Source organism: Macrobrachium nipponense, chromosome 36 (assembly GCF_015104395.2).
Source record: "Macrobrachium nipponense isolate FS-2020 chromosome 36, ASM1510439v2, whole genome shotgun sequence".
NCBI classification, from domain to species: domain Eukaryota; kingdom Metazoa; phylum Arthropoda; class Malacostraca; order Decapoda; family Palaemonidae; genus Macrobrachium; species Macrobrachium nipponense.
This window is the reverse complement of record NC_087220.1, coordinates 66,769,135-66,776,126: the sequence shown is the minus strand read 5'-3', so window position 1 is coordinate 66,776,126 and position 6,992 is coordinate 66,769,135. Positions and strand designations below refer to the sequence as shown.

The 6,992-nt window shown below is 30.4% G+C and overlaps 1 pseudogene; it reads left to right on the top strand.

Annotated features, from left to right (window-relative positions):
- The window catches only part of LOC135203807 (uncharacterized), a 27,937-nt pseudogene that overhangs the window by 12,412 nt on the left and 8,533 nt on the right, over positions 1-6,992 (top strand).

Here is a 6,992-nt window from a genome sequence, read left to right as displayed (position 1 = left end):
AGCAGGAGAGAGTGACCACCCCCCCCCCCCCTCCCCACAACAAACCCAGCCCACCTGATTTCTTCACACTGCATAAAGGTGACAGATTCAAGTGGCGCTCTCATTCTCTTTCTCTCTTGATTAGCGCAGGTGGATCGCAGGTAAATAAAAAAGAAATTGAAGTACATGCATACATTATTATTATTATTATTATTATTATTATTATTATTATTATTATTATATTATTATTATTATTATTATTCAACCTATTCGTATGGAACAAGCCCACCACAGGGGCCACTGACTTGAAATACATTATTATTATTATTATTATTATTATTATTATTATTATTATTATTATTCAGAAGACGAAACCTATCCATATGGAACAAAGCCACCACAGGGAGCCACTAACTTAGAATTCAAACTTCCAAAGAATATTACGGTGTTCATTAGGAAGAAGTAAGGGGAGGTAAAGGGAAGCACATAAAGCACAGACCACACTTATTAAAAAAGAAAAAAAAATGAATAAATTAACAAATAGATGAAAAATACATTTAAATGCAAGGAGAATAATATTAGGGTGTTCCACATACGGATTAAAATAGAATAGAGAATTTAGGCCAAAAGCCAATCGCTAAGACCTAAATTGACGATGAAGATATTTCTTTTTAAGTTGGAAACGTTCAGTAGAGAAGACTTAAGAGACGTATTGAAATGCAGTATGAACCCTCTGATAAAGATTATATTAAAGCTTGTTTGTATTACTGAAAAGCGAACATAACTTTTACAGTTCCTACCATCCACTCTACAAACATGGGAAATATTGTAAACGCACGAAAATGTCAGCAAACATCTACGTAGAAACGATCAAAACATCCAAACATTGTGCGTTTAAATAAGTAAAAATATTATAGTTTGGGAAATATAACTACAAAGAAATTAAAAGGACAATTCTGAAACAGGGTCACAACCTGATTATAAACTGTACCGACCGAAAATAACAAACACCACTTTAAACGCTCTCTCTCTCTCTCTCTCTCTCTCTCTCTCTCTCTCTCTCTCTCTCTCTCTCTCTCTCTCTCTCTCCGAAAAATTTATAATATTACAAAGAAAGGAATACTTGACAGAAAACTGTCCTCTTGACGGAAATTTTTCACAGCAAGCCTCTCTCTCTCTCTCTCTCTCTCTCTCTCTCTCTCTCTCTCTCTCTCTCTCTCTCTCTCTCTCTCTCTTTTAATGCCACTTGGAGCGAACAGGGTAATGATACGCCAGGGACGCCATCTAAACCGAGATGTTGGATAGGTATATTCGAGCAATTTTTTTTTTTTTTTTTTCTGAAAGATAGTAGTGGTGGGTCCCTTGTATGAAGTGTGTCAAGGTTCTTGCTTGTGTGTGTGTGTGTGTGTGTGTGTGTGTGTGTCGAAGAACATACACACTCACTATTTTTTTTTTTCAGAAAGATAGTGGTGGGTCCCTAGTATCTAGTGTGTCAAGGTTCTGTTTTGTGTGTGTGTGTGTGTGTGTGTGTGCTTGTGCGCGCGCGCGCCAACACACACACACAGGAAAATTATCACGCAAATCATTCTTTTATGTATGGATACATAAAGTCATGTATAAATGTATTGATGCTTGTACATATTTGAAGGCACCTGTTATTTGCGGAGTATAATTATACATAAATCTGCAAGTGTACGATGCTCATGTAGTACATTATTGTATCTTATGTATTATATAAATATAAATGTATATATAAATATAATTATGTATATTATATGTTTATGTATGTATGTATGTATAGTATGTATGTATGTATGTATGTGTTTATATGTGTGTGCATACATATATATATATATATATATATATATATATCTATATATATATCACTACTATATATATATATATATATATATATATATATATATATACTATATATATATATATATATATATATATATATATATATATATATAGTATATATATATATATATATATATATATATATATATATATATATATATATACATACTAAACAGTCAAAGTTACATAATCGCATATAAAACAAAAACAATCCACACATTACAAATACAGCATTTTATATGCAACTTAGACATTAACTGGAAAGACTACAGTGCTCATAAAAAATTAATGTAATCCCATTTAAAGTGATCAAAATTTAAACAAAAACCAGGAGCCTTACATAAAGTAAATCAAATTCAAGTTAAGGCCAAAAATTAATTCCACAGCGGATCTATTAATTTTTTGTCACGCTACCTTTGGGAGAAGGGCTAGCCTGGTCCTTTCACCGTAATTAAGCTCTTAATTTGGTCGCTTAAGTGAATTGAAATGATTTCGTATTTTTCATGGGTTTGCCAACATGCAAGTCAAATGAATTAACAAGTTGTTTTATTTGATACTTTTAAAATTTTAATTTGAGGTTTATAAAAAATTTCTCTATTAGATTACAAATTTAATTTGAAATTTGTAAAAAAAAAAAAAAAATTCTCTATAGATTATGAGAGACTTCTGCCAGTTTTGTACGAAAATTAACATAAAAAAATAATATATAATATATATATATATATATATATCTATATATTATATTATCTTAATTTTTGCGGGTTGTTTATTAATTTCGTCAAGAAGCTGGAAGAAGCTGTTTGGGTATATTTTACAAGGTTATATTAATACATACTGGTGTATATAATATATATCTATATATATATATATGTATATATATATATATATATATATATATAGAAATACCTATCGATATATATATATATATATATATATATATATAATATATATATATCCTATCTATTAATGTATAATATATGTATATACAATGTATACGTATATATACTATATATATATATATATATATATATATATATATATATGTATATACATATTTATATTATCTTAATTTTTGGGTTGTTATTAATTTCGTCAGAAGCTGGAAGAAGCTGTTTGTATATTTACAAGGTTATATTAATACATACTGTTATATATATATATATATATATATATATATATATATATATATATATATATTAGTAATATATATAAATACTATCGATTATATATATATATATATTATACATTACCTATCTATTTATATGTATAATATATGTATATACAATGTATACGTATGTATAAAATCCCTGACAAAACTACTTAGCGCCTAATTCTGTCTCTGTGTCATTGCAGTGGGTGTGGTGGCTGTGGCTAACCCTATGGACGAGCATGGGCGTGCAAGCTTCGTACGGGGCGTGCACCGTGACGGACTTCCCGTGCAGGAACCGCCAGTGCGTCAGTCTGGACCGGTACTGCGACGGTCAGCAGGACTGCTCCGACAACAGTGACGAACCACCCGGATGCACGCGTGAGTCACGTCACGTCTCTCAGTCATGACTGATTAATTAAGTCACTATTATATAATAAATTGAACTAATTAATTAATGAATCAATTTAAGTGTATTATTTAATAAATTGAACTAATTAATTAATGAATCAATCTCTTAATTTAACTAACTGTATTATATAAATATAATAAATTCAGTTAATTAATCAATCAAATGAACTAACTGTATTATATAATAAATTTACTTAATTAGTTAATCTAACTGTATTATATAATGAATTGAACTAATTAATTACAGTTAGTTAGATTAACTAATTAAGAAATTTATTATATAATACAGTTAGTTCGACTGATTGATTAATTGAATTTATAATATAATACAGTTAGTTAAATTAACTGATTGATTCATTAATTAATTATTTAAATTCATTATATAATACAATTAAATTGAATAAGTAATTAATTAGTTAAATTTATATATTAGGATGAGTTAAATTGATTAATTAATTAGTTATAATTTAATACAATTAGTTAAAAGTAATTAATTATTTAATCAGTTAAATTTATTATGTAATACAGTTAGGTAAATTGATTAATTATTTAAATTTATTATATAATACAATTATTTATTGATTGATTTCTTATTAGTTAGTTGATTTTTATTAAAGATATTCAAAGTTGTAATATCAATTATATTAGATATATATATATATATATATATTATATATATATATAATTCATATATGATATATAAATTATTTATTGATTTGGATTAATTTATATAGTATAAAAAATAATACAATATGAATAAATAATATATAATAATACTTATGGGAAATAAATAACTAACAATGTAATCCTTAAACAAAAATGATTTGCAAAGGGGGAGGGGGTAGGGGGTGAGCCCTGAGAGTAGCAACCCTTCGTAAAGATTTTAAAATGCGTAATTTGTATTTTGTCAGTAAACGATGATTGGAAATCATTTTCGATTGCCTTTGAAAAAGATATATATGAACACTATCAACTATCAGGAGTGTTTGATTTTTTGTAGTTGTCATAAAGTAGTCGGAATGATCTATGCTTTTTCGAATATCACTTGCAGTTATGGGCTCAAATTCATTCGAATAATGGTGTGCGCCTCTTTTCGAATAAAACGTCATACAGTCACAAATATAGCAGCAGACGAGAATCGTCGTGTTTGAGAACACGTAACATACGCGTTCCAAAATCACTTAAAATAGTATCAAAACACGTAACATATGCGTTGAAATATCTATTTAAAATCGCTTGAGAACGCGTAACATACCCATACAAAAATCTCTTAAAATAGTATCAAAACACGTAACATACGCCGTTGAAAATATCTATTAAAGTCGCTTGAAAACCCGTAACATACGCGTTCAAAAATTTTCTTAAAATAGTTTCAAAAACACGTAACATACGCGTTCAAAAAATTTATATGAAATAGTATCAAAACACGTAATATACGAGTTCAAGAATCTATATAAAATCGCTTGAAGACATGTAGCATACACGTTCAAAAATCTATTTAAAAGAGTATCAAAACCTGTGATATATGCTTTCAAAATCTATGTAACATCGCTTTAAAACACGTAACATATGCGTTCAAAAATCCATATAAAATCGCTTGAAGACACGTAACATACGTGTTCAAAAATCTATTTAATATAGCATCAAAAAAGCGTAATAAATCCTTTCAAAACCTATGTAACAACTTGAAAACACGTAACATACGCGTTCAAAAATCTATTTAAAAGAGTATCAAAACGCGTATATAATATATGCTTTCAAAATCTATGTAACATCGCTTGAAAACACGTAACATAGGCGTTCAAAAATCTATATGAAATCACTTGAAGACACGTAACATACGCGTTCAAAAATCTATTTAAAATATAGTATCAAAACGCGTAATAAATCCTTCCAAAATCTATGTAACATCACTTAAAAACACGTAACATACGCATTCAAAATCCATATAAAATCGCTTGAAAACACAATAAATCCTTTCAAAATCTATGTAACATCGCTTGAAAACACGTAACATACGCGTTCACAAATCTATATGAAATCGCTTGAAGACACGTAACATACGCGTTCAGAAATCTATTTAAAAGAGTATCAAAACGCTTAATAAATGCTTTCAAAATCTATGTAACATCGCTTGAAAACATGTAACATACGCGTTCAAAAATCTATATGAAATCGCTTGAAGACACGTTAACATACGCGTTCAAAAATCGATTTAAAATATTTCAAAACGCGTAATATATGCTTTCAAAATATATTTAACATTGCTTGAAAACACGTAACATACGCGTTCCAAAATCTATATAAAATCGCTTGTAAACAGATACCATAAGCTATCAAAAATCTCTTTAAAACGGGAGGGACTACATCTGAAAACACACTCGGCACCGACGTAAGCTTAGAAAAAGCCCCTCCATCATCCAGGAATAAAGAGTGTGGTATTCACTCGCTAATCTCCCCCCTTAATTATCGAGCGAACGTTCGTGTCGTCGAAGAATGTCCTCCCATAATGCACCGCTTTGTTTTAATGATGGGGAATAAGCTGGGCAGCTTCCCACCGACGCTGAGAGGACGGTGTTTAAATGCTCTGACTAATTCAGTTAAGTGGTCCCACTTAACTTTCAGCTCTTCTCTCTCTCTCTCTCTCTCTCTCTCTCTCTCTCTCTCTCTCTCTCTCACTCCCCTAGTTCTCTTCTCTCTCTCTCTCTCCTCTCAGTTTCAAGTGCTTTTCTCTTTTCTCTTCTTTTCTTTTTTATATTCAACTAATCTCTCCCTCTTTTCCAATGTCTTCTTCTCTCGTCTTCAATCTCTCTTCTCATCTCCTCTATCCTCTCTCTCTCTCTCTCTCTCTCTCTCTCTCTCTCCTCCTTTTTCTATTCAAGTACTTTCTCTCTCTGTTCAAATTCTTCTCTCTTTTCCTTTTTATATTCACCTAATCTCTTTCTCTCTGTTCCAATGTCATTCTCTCTCTCTCTTTCTCTGTTCAAATGTCACATTTAAACTCCTGAAAAGCAGATTAACTCCCTATATTGAAAACACAGACATCATTTAGTCACAGCTTGCATCCACATATATTAATCAACAGCACATCGGAAACACACGCCGCCCCCCCCAAAAACCCTGCACACAAACTGCGCCATTCCCGTCTACCTCACATGCGCACTTTCGTCTTACTAGATATGAGACGACTGCATAAATAATGTGCGTTATTGTTGTTGTAAGTGAGAATGTACTTGCGTGTTAGGTCGTGTCCGTAAATTGCTTGTAAAAATTTAAAAGTTATTATTATTATTATTATTATTATTATTATTATTATTATCATATACATATACTACAGGCAGAAGCTCAAATTTAGCGGGCTTCGCCAATTTCGGAAGGACACGCCCACTCTTGTCCGTGTAACATTATTACAAATAATGGCCGCTTCGCCAAAATTAAATTAAAAAGTTAAGTCTTCCTCTTTATCAGGTATAATTCCTTTTTACTAATTTCTTTTTATGTTAGCCTTCTCATGAAGGAAAAGGGACGCTATATATTCAGTTCCTAAGCTTTGGCCATATTTTGTAACGAGTTGAGACAGTGATGATGATGATGA